The following is a 15,272-nucleotide window of genomic DNA, read 5'->3' as shown; positions in this document are numbered from 1 at the left end:
GAAAGATTCTTGTTTGTTGGAGCAACTTGAGTCTGTTTTTCAAAATTGATGGTGCATCAGGGTTTGCTTTTGACAGAGTCTAGGTTATTGAAATCCCTTGAAATGAAGACAGCAATCATGTTATAAGACAAATTAAGGCCAAACATTTATTAGAGACAGCCATTTGCTCAAGAGACCACAATTTAGAAGGGCACATTTCAACCTTATTTTTATCTTTTGGTTTACAGAATATGCAGGAAATAACTTGAATATGTAAAAACATTTAGATTTAATGTAAAGGTCAGGCAGTCACCCTCCAAGGAAAGTACTGACAGATGCATTTTGGTATTTAGGGTTTACCTTAGTACCAATGCCATGTCTTTCAGTGCCCCCTCGAAGGGTGCGCTGCCTGTGCTAACTCGTCGGTGTAGGGGAATGCGACGTCAGTCCGATCTGGCACATAGCCGGCTGGGGTGAAGCCGGGGTGTCGGGGTAGTACCCTGCATTTGATGTCATCCCCTTTTCCGGAGTCTTTTTTTGCATTTGAGAAACATCGCACGAATTTTAACCTTGGTCGTGTATTTGGTCTTGCTGCTTTCTATAAAGCTTTTTCATCCAGGTATATTGGACTGTACTTGAAATGAGGACTCCTGTCCTCAGTGGTGACTCGAGACGCTAAAGTGAACTATAAATGTCTGAACTCTAATGATAATTCGTTCATGTTCACGGGTTTAAATGGGGATACTTTAGTCTTTTAGTCTTTTGTTTCTTTTCATTTAATAAATGATGGCATTGATAAGTTTATACTTTAATGTCAGTTGTAACGTAAGATACAAGTTTAAATATTAAAGTTTCTTTGGGGGTTTTAAATGTTACATTACCAACAACTTGAGTTTAATTAAGATAACACCTGAAATTGTTCTTATTCGGACCAAATTAAAGATATATATCCACTTGAAAAGTAGTAGAGAAACACTTTGATATAATCCAGATAATCTTAAATCCAGAGAGACATTTGCCAGACATTAAATGTTGTGTTTAAAGATTAATTTGTACTTTGACAAATGTTGCTTTTAAGCAGTTTAACATATTTTGGTTATTAAAATATTGTTGCTCTCAAAGATGTGTGGAAGAGTTACGGCTAATATTTCTGCTTTCTGAAGGTTCTAGTTTTGTAAACTGGACTTAAATTCTAGGCTATGCTGTATATTATACGGTTAGGATATGTTAACGAAACTGAATTGCCTATGAAGTGTCTTATAAAGAGTTAACTATCAGGTCCATGGTAACATTATCTAAGTACTGTACTGATTTTTAGAACATCACTCTCCAGGTATAGTTAAGCAGGATTCCCTTTGATTGGCAAAGTTCTTCATATGGTATATGAAACTGTAATGTCAAAGATGTTCTTAGATCACTGCAAGGAATTAAAAACCTTACTTCCATTTGTTACTTCAGATAAGTCATGATTTTGAAAAGCAAGACTGAATGGAACTTTAAAAACTGATAATTGAGTTACAAAAATCAGATTTTTCCTTAAGATTCTCTGTTCCGAGATATTTTTGGTACTGTGGTATACTGAAACACTTAGAATTGCTTCTAAGTATTCTCTCAAGATAAAAAATTGTCCGCAGCAGCAGTTTTAAGTTATGATATTCCTGGACTTTTAAATTATCATTTGTTGTAAATGATACCCATTTCCTTAAATGTTAACCAACTGGGAGATGTCCCAGCGATAGTCTGCTTCCAGTAAACAAGGAGTTGCCATACAATTTCAACTTCTCCATTCGGAGGAATGAGACAATGTCACCGTACTCGTCACAGGAGACGTTACGGGACTGTTCGGCTTCTATATAAGGTTCTCTGGTATGCTGGGAAGCAGGTAGAGCCAGCAAATGCGACTTCTATGAGGTCAGCCCCTCATTTGGGGGGGGACACTAATATGTCTGGAAAAAAAAAATTAAAAATTTTTTTTTTATTTTGTTATAATTTACCTTTGCATTTTTATAGGAAATAAAAGTTTCTTTTTCTAAATTTTTCCTTTATTGTTTTCCTTAATTTTTTTATACATAGAAATAGGAGATTTTTAAAGTTCATTTTTACATAGTACTATTTTACATAAATATGATATATATCTATCTTGCATTTCTATTTTAATTGCCAAAACTCCTGTGTTAATAGATTAAACTTAATTTCATTGGTTAAATAACTGACTTACAGTAATAACTGCATTGGTTAGAGGGTATCTCAGTTTGCATTTTTATTTCCAAGTTTTTACATTTCATTACAAGAATAATTTGCATCACTGTTAACTTATGTATCATGCATTTGAGGTAATAGTCCAGCAAATTTAGCAATTGTGGTCAAAGTTTTGGATGTAAAATCATGGTTTTTGCACAATTGACAAGAGATCCTAGTCAATGACTCACAAAGACGACCATAAGAATCCTTTTGATTCATAAGTACATTCACGGGACTTCGACTAGCTCTCTCTCCAGTCAACTGTGAAAAAAAAATCCTTTTACATCTAAAACTTTGACCACAATTGCTAAATTTTGTGGTCTAATAACTCAAATGCATGATACATAGTGTACAGTGATACAAATTATTCTTGTAATGAAATGTAAACACTTTGAAATTAAAATGCCAACCAAGATACCTTCTAACCAATGCAGTTATTACCATGAGTCAGATATTTGACCAAAAAAGTTAAGTATAAATCTATTAACACAAAAGTTTTGACAATTAAAATAGAAACAAAATTAGTCTAAGAGCATTTACACAAATATTTCACTGGATTTTATCTTGATAGAAATCTCTTTTGACTTTGGCAATATTTAAAATTGAAGAAACTATCAATCTAAAGAAATTTTACAATAAATATTTTACTGGATTTTAACCTGATTGAAATTGGTTCTGACTTTGGCAAGAGATTTGGCACCATTTAAAAGTGGATAAACATAATTAGTCTAAAGAAATTTTACAATAAATATTTTACTGGATTTTAACCTGATTGAAATTGGTTCTGACTTTGGCAAGAGATTTGGCACCATCTAAAAGTGGATAAACATAATTAGTCTAAAGAAATTTTACAATAAATATTTTACTGGATTTTAACCTCATTGAGATTGGTTCTGACTTTGGCAAGAGATTTGGCACCATTTAAAAGTGGATAAACATAATTAGTCTAAAGAAATTTTACAATAAATATTTTACTGGATTTTAACCTGATTGAAATTGGTTCTGACTTTGGCAAGAGATTTGGCACCATCTAAAAGTGGACTAACGTAATTAGTCTAAAGAAATTTTACATAAATATTTATATGACAAAGAAAAGGGGGCAATAAAGATGGATAAATATATCTGTTAGGCATTTGGTGAAAACAAAGACATTTGAAGACTCTCTCTTACATGTACACTCCCTAACCTACTTATAGAGTTTCCATAGTTAATAAACACTATGACAAGAAAATTCGTATGATACCCAATTGTTCGTACAACATGATCATTATACTAAATTTCATTTAACCTTTACCATAAATTCCTTCTCTGATTGACAGGGATTTTGACAAAGGGAAAATCTATTTCTAGGCGAAGGACCTGCGTTGCTCTGTGAAATGCTCCTTATAGCACCATTTCTAAGGTATAAATGCTGCTAAATATACCAGAGAAAAAAAGTTGCATGGAATGCCAGGAATATACTCAGCACGCTCACCCTAATAGGGTGTCGGTATAGTAACTGGAGCGTGTTAAAGCCCCTATCAGAGGTCCCTCACCAATTAGTCTTCTCCTTCCTCAACATCTCCCGTTACTACGAGGTGCCGTTCTACATCCGACTACTGCCCGCTATTACCACTCCCACCCACGCGCCTCCCATCATTCCATTCTTAACACCATGATATCCACACGCGTTGTGTGTTCGTAGCCTCTTTTTTACCGTGTTGTGAAGATGTCTGAACTTTTGGGAGACTCCTCCCAAGTTAAGTATTGCAATTATCTCTATTTTGATAATTCCAGGTAGCGACCGCTTCAGATATCAAATTTAACTTTAAAATCTGAAATACAAAATAAAATACCATAAAAGATATGTCAACTTTGTAGTGGCTGGGAAATAAATTTATGTAAAAAAAAAAAAGAAGGCTTTGCCAAACTATATTTGTTCAATTAATCATTTCTTTAGGCATTAGCATGTTGAATACAAATATATATCTACTTCCCATAAAAAAATTACATAATCAAAATAAACATATAAACGACGTTTTTTAATTCACTAACTTCAGATTTGAATGGTAATTTCAGTTTGCGCTTGAAAAGCACCGAAGATTCAAGTAAACTTTTAAAAATCTAAACTTGTCTTAAGGATGTGAATTGATTCTCTATCAAAGCAAGATTGTGAATAAGCTAAACGAAAGTAGAACATCTCTAAATCATAACATCTCTATCATAACTACTGTACATAAACAGATTACATATTGACATTACTCTGCAAATTGTACTAATTAATCAGTAGAACTTAGCAAATATGACTACTTTCTCAAGAGGTACAGCAAATTAGATGACAATTCAAGAAAACCTATGCAATAATATTTCTAGTAATTTCTCAGGTAAACAATTACAGAAAAGAAAAATAAAGTAACTGTTATGGAGAGAACTTGAAAAGTTTAAATAATTCTTGTATTTTACTAAACTTTTCATTTAAAAAAGTTTGAAGTACTACAATTCTGCAACTTTAGACCAAGGTAACAATTAAAATGATTCAATGACAGACAATTTCAAAAGGAAACTGGAAATTGGGAGCCAAAAACATTAAGGAACTGGTCCCACACAGTAAAAAAAAAAACCCATTCCATGTTTACAAAGTCTATCAACATTTTTAGCCACAAGGAGGTGGCAGAGACTAGCCGCTTAAAATGACACAGGATAGACATCAGTGGTGTGAAAACGCAACCCTATACATCTCTTGGGCTAAAACAGAAACTGGACGGCTCTTTACAAAGACCCGAAAGGGATCATGATGAAATAAAGAGAACATAGAAACTGTGATGACCGAAAATAGCGATGCTATGCAGAGCCTTCAGAACAATCTAATCCAATAAGAGTAAGGCAAAGGGTGAAAGGTCCTCTCTCTACACTATACCCTCTTAAGATTAAGATTAAAAATTGAGGGAAACTTTATATAAATCTCTTGAATGACAGAAGATTGAGAAACAAGGCGAACTCTTTTAAGATTTGACAGTAGCGAGAAATAGGGCACCAGTTTCATGTGGGATCGTGCTGGGTGCATTTTAAGGCAAACTTTAAAAACAAGTTTCATGACTGAGTGGCACCAAAAATAATAATGCTATGCCATTATAATTCCAAAAGAATATTCTTACTGTACCTAGTATAAAGGGCAACAGAGAATTAATGTTGAAATCTGCAAGATTGTCCCAACCTGTAAATTGACACGTCAGCAAAGGACCCTGCATGGAGGGCATGATCTAAATGGAAACGAGAATACTAAACCAACAGACGGGATTTAATATAGTGGCCTTTCAGTGAGATTAGGATATACAGTATATGCAAAAGCAACAACAAAAAGTCAACGAAAAATATAAATCAGGGAATTTGCAATAAAATATCTAGTAATACAGTATTACAAGTTAAACGTCAGACAACCAAGTAGAAATGAAAAGTGATGAGCAGCTAAAGATTGCAAATTTAAGGTAATTAGTATTTTTCCTAACCATACAAAACCCGACACTTTTAATAGTAGTATGACAATCTGCGCAGCTGAGCAACTGTTAAACTTTAACGAGGTAAACATAGCCGCTCATTGGGTGGAAGGTGAGGCAGCTCAGCCTTAACTTTGACCTTTGGCCGAGGTGCCTGCGAGGTGTGTGAGGAGGGCTCTGCAACTTAAGTGTGTAACAAACCATCAATTTTTAATGGGAGATTTATCCTGAAGGGGAAGTTCTGAAGACCAAAACTGGCGAGGCGAACCGACCCAGATACTCCGCACTGTGTGTGCCTTCACTCTCGAGGGTCCAGTGCCTTGCACCTCCAAAGAGTGGTAGGAATGTCTTATAGTTTTTAAAAGCCAGAAGGAAAAAAGTGTTTTTGGAGATCATTCTCTTAAGCTTATGATTCAGAGCTATGAAATATTCTCTATTGATTTAGCATCTCAAAACGCCCTCACAGAACCATAGCAGATAGTTTTGATTGCTAGAATCCCATATTGACAGGTCATCTGTCCTCACCACAAACTGTGGGAGATAAAGAGAAGGAAACCTTCCAACCTTCACAATGATCAATGGCATATGAGTGCTGTGTTATTATCAGACTTGCTTCAACAAGGCTAACACATTCAGGAATCCCCACCATAAATACATAAATACTTTCTGGTACGAGGTCCAAACTACACAGTCTAAGTATGCACAACAAACCAACCTAGTATGGTGTCCTTGACTAGTACAGTTTTGCTGATCATGGCGATACACAAACCCTTTCACCAGATTCAAGTATCCCCATGATGCAGAGGTGTGCTTACCTCCTTGAGTGTCCATCAGTGTCGATACTACCACAGCCGCAAGAGTTAGGATGGGGCGAAAGGTTACTTAAATTCAGCTCACAAATCAGGTATTAATAAGAAACTGATGAGTTGATACCATAACACTACTGTTGAAATATAGCTTCTACACCAATTATTGGGCGACAACCACTACAAGGCCTAGAGAGCAGGTGTCTAGGATCTTTTATGCAACATTTATCAAATAGGAAAGGTAATTTTCCTCTTCCAAGTTCCTGCCAAAAGCACCTACGATATCCAGTGGTTTTAGTGAAAACAATCTTTGCGGCAAGACCACGGATATTATGAGCCCTGGGAGAAGAGCTCCAAAGGGATGGAGGCCTCATAACAGTCTTTTGTAATATAAGAGAAACTAATTTTTAGTTACTCTCTTTCTTTTACCCATTGTTGACAAATAAGTTGGAGACACTGGGTTCGACAAGGTTCAGTCTTTATCAAATAGAGATGGACTGCCCTAATAGGGCATAGTAGTAATTCAGTCCCTTCTCGAGTGATGAAAGTCAGATCAGTCGACACAAAAAGGTGGATTTTGGATCTTGTAGGAAGCTATGGTCGCAGCAAGCGCACGAATATTGTGCGCGCCGGAAGGGGGCTAGGTAACCCGAGGGTTTGAAGGCTCTCCAAACAGCCTCTCTCTCCATGTCTACTGAATGGTTATTGCATAACGCTAAGGTTGAGCAAAGACCAAGAATGTCATGGGCTTTTACCAAAGATATAAACTCTCATAATCGCATCCCCGTGACCAGAAGGAGATTATGATTTTGGACCCGCTTCCTTGTTTTGAATTGTGCTAACAAACAAAGATATGGAAGGACAGGCGGCAGGGAGCATTCTCTTAAGGTATAAGTAAACTGCCCTTACAGGAAAAAGTAAACTGTGCTAATCATCAGTTACCTCCTTAAATGACAGTACTGTAGAGGAGTAAAATCTGGTATCATTATTAGAAAGAGTTTGGATCTTGGCTACAAATTCTGTAACAAAAGTAAACGACAGATCTTTCCACCCTCTAGTGTGAAAACAAAAAAGATAGGTCATGTAGTTTGCTCACTCTTTTTGATGAGGTTACACTGTCTTTAGTAGTAGGTCTCGATCTGAAGCCTTGTTGAGGGGAGTAAGAGGTGCCATTATGGTACCTGCTGAAGCCATAGTTGCTGCATTACCAGGTATATATGCCTCGGGAGGGGCCCCACCAGATGCTTCTCTCAAAGATAACCATGCTTTCATAATCATCAAGAATAGTGGTCTAGAATGACGCAGTGTTCTGTAGATGACACCAGTGACAGGGATCTCAAAGTTACTTCGGAGTGGCCTCGAAGTCCCTCTTTCAGAGGTGGTAGGTAAACTTTAACTGTGGAGATACAGTATTTACAAAACAGCGAAGTGGAACTTAATCAAGAGCAGTTATTGTTGCTAAAATTGGCCAAACTGGAAGCTCCTTGGAACTTCTATGATTAAATCTATAAAGTTAAGGTACCACTCCACCCGAAACTATTCTTACCAGCAGGTCTGGTGGCATTCAGACCTTTTTTAGGACCTGATAGATTAGTCAGAACTGGGGAAAGTCTTAAAACATCCATCCCCTCCCAGGAAAGATGGCCAGCATCTGGAACAGAACTAGAGAATAATGTGCTGCTAATTTTAGATTCAAAAAATCTTCAAATCTATTTATAATAGAGGAACCGCAAATGATGGGTTTTCTCAGAACTCAACGATTCAAAGACAAAACAGAAGCAATTATCATCCTAGTTGACTGGTTGTCTATTACTCCTATCACACTTATTTCACTGGGATGCAGAAGGCTGAGAGGAGAATGACATTCACATTGACTATTAGCAAAGGGGGCGTAACAGTCTCTCCTTGCTTGTAAATATACTTCTCTGAAGTCATGCTGTCTTTCATCAACACTACTGAGGGACTACTGATGGTTGCAGTAAAGTAGGGCAACGCTAGATAAGCTACTTTTGGTTCTAGATAATTATTATTACTTGATAAGCTACAACCCTAATTGGAAAAGCAGGATGCTATAAGCCCAGAGGCAACAACAGGGAAAATAGCCTGATGAGGAAAGGAAACAAGGAAAAATGAAATATTTTAAGAACAGGAACAACTTGCCACTCTGTAGTAGTCACAAGGACACTTGCTCCTTCCAAAGGCAGGCACCATATTTCATGTGAAACGAGGAAAATGACGGGTATGGCTCCCCTGTACACTTCCTCTCAAAACTCTGCAATTATCTGGGATTAGGTTTAAAATTGCCTGAAGCTACTTTAACCGATATACAGTCTGGACAAGCATAGCAAAAGTTACGTTAGTATTTCCATTTCTAGGTAGGCCTGAAAGGGCATAGGTCATCATTATTATTATTATCATTACTCACTTAACTACAATCATAGTTGGAAAATCAGGATGCTATGGGCCCAAGGGCTACAACAGTGGAAAATAGCCCAGTGAGGAATGGAAATATATAAACTACAAGTAACTTTAAGAGAGACTTATGTCAGCATGTTCAACATAAGAAAATTCACTGCAAGTTTGAACTTTTTAAATTTTACCATTTCAACAAGCTGATTTGGAAGAAAATTCTAGAATACGGTGTAGTGTTGAGCTTTATGATGGAGAAAGCATGACTATTAGAATTAACTGCAAAGGATAGTCAGAATTAGGAAAAATTTTATGCAACATGCATAGGCTTACGAACTAAATGAACAACGGAGGAAGATATTAATGTTTAGACCAGAAATACATACATACATATACCAAAGGCACTTCCCCCAATTTTGGGGGGTAGCCGACATCAACAAGAAACAAAACAAAAAAGGGGACCTCTACTCTTTACGTTCCACCAGCCTAACCAGGGACTCAGCCGAGTTCAGCTGGTACTGCTAGGGTGCCACAGCCCAACCTCCCACATTTCCACCTCCGATGAAGCTTCATACTGCCGAGTCCCCTACTGCTGCTACCTCCGCGGTCATCTAAGGCCCCGGAGGAAGCAGCAGGGCCTACCGGAACTGCGTCACAATCGCTCGCCATTCATTCCTATTTCTAGCACGCTCTCTTGCCTCTCTCACATCTATCCTCCTATCACCCAGAGCTTTCTTCACACCATCCATCCACCCAAACCTTGGCCTTCCTATCGTACTTCTCCCATCAACTCTTGCATTCATCACCTTCTTTAGCAGACAGTCATTTTCCATTCTCTCAACATGGCCAAACCACCTCAACACATTCATATCCACTCTAGCCGCTAACTCATTTCTTACACCCGTTCTCACCCTCACCACTTCGTTCCTAACCCTCGAGATACACCAGCCATACTCCTTAGACACTTCATCTCAAACACATTCAATTTCTGTCTCTCCATCACTTTCATTCCCCACAACTCCGATCCATACATCACAGTTGGTACAATCACTTTCTCATATAGAACTCTCTTTACATTCATGCCCAACCCTCTATTTTTTACTACTCCCTTAACTGCCCCCAACACTTTGCAACCTTCATTGACTCTCTGACGTACATCTGCTTCCACTCCACCATTTGCTGCAACAACAGACCCCAAGTACTTAAACTGATCCACCTCCTCAAGTAACTCTCCATTCAACATGACATTTAACCTTGCACCACCTTCCCTTCTCGTACATCTCATAACCTTACTCTTACCCACATTAACTCTCAACTTCCTTCTCTCACACACCCTTCCAAATTCTGTCACTAGTCAGTCAAGCTTCTCTTCTGTGTCTGCTACCAGTACAGTATCATCCGCAAACAACAACTGATTTACCTCCCATTCATGATCATTTTCGCCTACCAGTTTTAATCCTCATCCAAGCACTCGAGCATTCACCTCTCTCACCACTCCATCAACATACAAGTTAAACAACCACGGCGACATCACACATCCCTGTCTCAGCCCCACTCTCACCGGAAACCAATCGCTCACTTCATTTCCTATTCTAACACATGCTTTACTACCTTTGTAGAAACTTTTCACTGCTTGCAACAACCTTCCACCAACTCCATATAACCTCATCACATTCCACATTGCTTCCCTATCAACTCTATCATATGCTTTCTCCAGATCCATAAACGCAACATACACCTCCTTACCTTTTGCTAAATATTTCTCGCATATCTGCCTAACTGTAAAAATCTGATTCATACAACCCCTACCTCTTCTAAAACCACCCTGTACTTCCAAGATTGCATTCTCTGTTTTATCCTTAATCCTATTAATCAGTACTCTACCATACACTTTTCCAACTACACTCAACAAACTAATACCTCTTGAATTACAACACTCATGCACATCTCCCTTACCCTTATATAGTGGTACAATACATTCACACACCCAATCTACTGGTACCATTGACAACACAAAACACACATTAAACAATCTCACCAACCATTCAAGTACAGTCACACCCCCTTCCTTCAACATCTCAGCTTTCACACCATCCATACCAGATGCTTTTCCTACTCTCGTTTCATCTAGTGCTCTCCTCACTTCCTCTATTGTAATCTCTCTCTCATTCTCATCTCCCATCACTGGCACCTCAACACCTGGAACAGCAATTATATCTGCCTCCCTATCATCCTCAACATTCAGCAAACTTTCAAAATATTCCGCCCACCTTTTCCTTGCCTCCTCTCCTTTTAACAACCTTCCATTTCCATCTTTTACTGTCTCTTCAATTCTTGCGCCGGCCTTCCTTACTCTCTTCACTTCTTTCCAAAACTACTTCTTATTCTCTTCATATGACTGACCCAGTCCCTGACCCCACCTCAGGTCAGCTGCCCTCTTTGCCTTTAAATAGACCGTAAGCTGAAATGAGATTCAGCAGCTCAGGAGATCAATACTAAAACAAGGAAGCATGAAAGAATTAAAACACTTCTTCAGAATATGTTGATCACCAAAAATCTTGACTTTCTTAATACACCAACATTTTGTGCAATTGAAGAAGAGAAAGACCAAATGTGTTTCTCAAAAGTAAATTTGCTATCAAGAATCGCACCTATAATTTTAAGTCATACACAGATAAAGAAACAGGACAATTACAAAGCGATTGTCCTCGACCTACTTACAATCATTTTGAGTTTTGTTAGGGTTCAACTGCATGCCCATAATTTGCACCATGAACTAATTTTAGCTAAATCCTTATTGCGGTAAACTCCAATAATGATGGATCTGAAAGAGGAAGGCCAGAAGTTGGGAAGGAAGGCTTTAGCTTCTTGCTTTCAGCAGAGGAAGATGCAAAAGGGGAGGAATCCGACGACTACTTGATTTTTGCCAAATCAGGAAAAATTAACAAGATAAGGTAAAGAAGCATTGCTTACCATGATAGGTACCAGAAAGACCTTCCTCTGAAATTGGGGCAAGTTCTCATATTCACTTGAGAAACACTCGTAACAAATGCACTGAAAGCAAAGAAAGACCACAAGGCACAAAACGAAGCATAGCATGGACTACATCGAAGCAGCATCTGATTGGAACGGCGACCCTGATACAGTCTCTAGATCAGTTGTTCTTAACCTGGGGACGGGGGTCGTTTGGGATTTCTTAAGGGGTCACAAAGGGTTCTGGAGAATAATTTATTTTTCAAATACATTATACACGTATTTGTTCTAGCCAGTAGAGCTTTTACCAGTTTGATGAGTACAACATTGGTCACAAGTTGGGTGGTCTGTTACACATTAACCATTGCCAGTGTTACCAAAATAGCGTTAAATTCCCATTATAGCTCAATCGGATACTCCTCCAAGTCACATGATACGTGATGTGAATAACGTGATATCTCTGACGCCCTGCCATTGGTCAGCGGCCATGGGTGTGAGGGCTGCAAGGTGAACAAAATTTACATTATCCTCACCTTGTTTCATTAATGATCGTACATACGCATCTCCCTGAGTCCATGCTCATTGCATACTGATCAGTTCTGAGCTACAGTTGAAGTGAGAGAGAAATGTGTCGCTCTTGCTCTCTGACTTTGAAGGCCGTTTGCATTCGAGTTTCAGTCAACGAGGGAAAGAGCCAAGAGGTATGTGTTGTAGTGTATTACGATCAGTGGCGGCTCGTCAGTAGGGACTGAGACTGCAGCCACCCCAGTGAATTTCTAGGATTCACGAACACGTGTTAATTTATTTATGTTTGGCTATCAATCACATGAAAATACCTATTCTCATATAATTATATATAAAAAATACTGCAAAACAATGAGGAACTACGTAAATTATTTACTATTTAATTTGAATCGTTGAGAGTAAAGGGGGTGGGGGGGAAAGGGGGAGGCTGTTGTTATGATTGGGTGAGTGTTCTTGCGAGATCAAGTGAGATACTGATTAATGTTTACATTGCACGCTAGGCATTTTTTTTCTTTTAGGAGAAATTAGTATACAATTATTAAGAAATAATTTTTCTATAGCAATTAGTATATAGAAATTAACATAAGCTTGACAGGTTTGTGATATGAATTGTAATATGGTCATGGTTACCAGTTACGTTAAGTCAAGTGGCCATGTGAAACGTCATTACTTATTTCTCCAGCTTCCTTTGTTATGGGCGCCTAACGTTTTTTTTTTTCTTTGATACTATTTTCACAATTTCCATCTTTTACCTTTTCTGCCTGCGAGATCCGATACAAGATTTTCTTTTTTTTCCAGATACTCTGTCGCTTCCTTTTTGCACTATGTCTGCCAAGAAACGTACGTACAATGAAGCCTTTCTCAAGATGGGTTTCACAAGCATTATTCAGAACTCAGTGGTTAAGCCGCAATGTGTCATCTGCAGCAAAGTTTTGAGTCACGAAAGTATGAAGCCAAGCAAGCTGAAGATACATTTTGAGTCCTGTCACAGCCATTTGGGGGACAAAAACTTGGACTATTTCAAGCAAAAAGAAGCTGCCCTGAAGGCCAGTCGCATCGATTCCGCTGGTCCCTTTGCTTGTCAGAATAAAGCAGCGTTGGAGGTTTCATACAGAATTGCTCTAAAAATTGCTAAGACCAAGAAACCTCATAATATTGGCGAAGACTTGATTAACCCTTGCATTCTGGAAGCAACGAAGGTAATTCTTGGAGAACATCAGGCAAACAAGATGAGGGCTATTTCCCTTTCGAATGATACAGTCAGGAGTCGGATCTCAGACATGAGTGACGATATTATGCTGCAAATAGTGGCTGCTGTGAGGAGTAGCCCAGTCTATTCATTGCAACTGGACGAGTCAACGGATGTTGCTTCATGTTCCCAACTTTTAGTTTTGTTCGTTACCTTGACGTGGAAGTTATGAAAGAGGAGTACCTGTTCTCTGAACCACTGGCCACAACCACTCGTGGAAAAGATATTTTCAAAATCCTTGAAGCCTTTCTCCTTAAGCACGAACTAGGTTGGGACGCACTTGTTGGAGTGTGTACAGATGGAGCTCCTTCTATGGCCGGCTACAAATCGGGCTTCAAAGCCTTCGTGAAGAATGCCGCTCCACATGTCTCTTTCACTCACTGTTTGCTTCATCGGTATGCTTTGGCAATGAAGAATCTCCCACCTGGACTTCAAGAAGTGCTTACTGACGTTGTAAAAATTGTGAACCATATACGAGGAAGTGCAACAACTTCAAGGATTTTTAAATTGCTATGTGAAGAAATGGGTGCTGAATTTTCTGTTCTACTATTTCATACAGAGGTACGTTGGCTCTCACGCGGCAAAGTTTTAAATCGCGTGCTACAACTTCGCGAAGAAATAACGATGCTGTTGGAACGTGGTCATATGGCAAAGGAGAATCTTCTTCATGAAAAGATGCAGGATGATTGTTTTAGTAACAAAGGTTGCCTACTTGGCAGATTTCTTCTTGGAAGTAAATTCTCTGAATACTTCAATCCAAGGAAACGTTACAATGATGCACACAGCTCGGGACAAAGTGGCAGCGTTCAAGTCTAAGATTCAACTTTACCAAAAAAGAGTTCAAGACGGTGACATCACTTTCTTCACGGAGATGATGACTCTCCTGGGTTCCATGCCAGATGCTGATTGTAGTTTCCGTGAGGAGATTTCCACTCATCTTTTGGCAGTAAATGACGCCATCGAAAGTTACTTTCCAGGACTAAACGACCGCTGTACTGATGCGTGGATCTATAGACCCTTATCAGTAAAGGATAGTGCCATCAGTGATACAGATGTTGCTGCTAAGGTAGAATTTTATCAAATTCGTGAGGATTCTCAGCTTAAAGTCGATTTTGCCGAACAAGAGCTCCCAACATTTTGGGCAAAAGTGAAGGACTACTGTCCTATACTCTCGATGCGTGCATTAACCATGTTGATTCAGTCCCTGACAACCTACTGGTGCGAGGTTGAATTCTCAGCAATGGTTGCACTGAAAACAAAGGCACCCAATAGGCTTGTCATCAATACTGACATGAGGTGTTGCCTATCGAACACTGGACCTCGCTTTGATAGACTTAAGGCTGCAAAACAATTTCAACCATCACACCGAGTGAATGAGAAGTAGGTGCTAGGTTTTGTATGGTGTTGAATAGTTCTTTGGAATTGATAATTTTATGGCATTTGTAGAGGCTATGTAAGTGGAATTCAAGGTTTTTGTTCTGTGGTGTTTCCAATAAAATTGTATAGGAGTAAACCATGGTCTTCCTGTAATTTTGTTTACTTCACCCTTTGACAAGGTTCATTATTTCCAAATCTATTATAGGGGGTCATAATAATACTCTGATTAGTCCCGGGGGG

The 15,272-nt window shown here is 38.6% G+C and overlaps 1 long non-coding RNA gene across 1 annotated transcript in view; it reads right to left on the bottom strand.

The window, feature by feature from the left end:
- Positions 1 to 2,457: 2,457 nt before the first annotated feature.
- Positions 2,458 to 15,272, bottom strand: part of LOC137636906 (uncharacterized) — a 45,799-nt gene continuing 32,984 nt past the window's right edge. The window contains exon 4 of the long non-coding RNA XR_011043285.1: positions 2,458 to 4,034. This is a non-coding gene — a long non-coding RNA (uncharacterized lncRNA). The remainder of the gene's footprint in view (positions 4,035 to 15,272) is intronic.

Source organism: Palaemon carinicauda, unplaced genomic scaffold (assembly GCF_036898095.1).
Source record: "Palaemon carinicauda isolate YSFRI2023 unplaced genomic scaffold, ASM3689809v2 scaffold439, whole genome shotgun sequence".
Lineage (NCBI taxonomy): Eukaryota > Metazoa > Arthropoda > Malacostraca > Decapoda > Palaemonidae > Palaemon > Palaemon carinicauda.
This window is presented reverse-complemented; position numbering and strand designations above follow the sequence as displayed.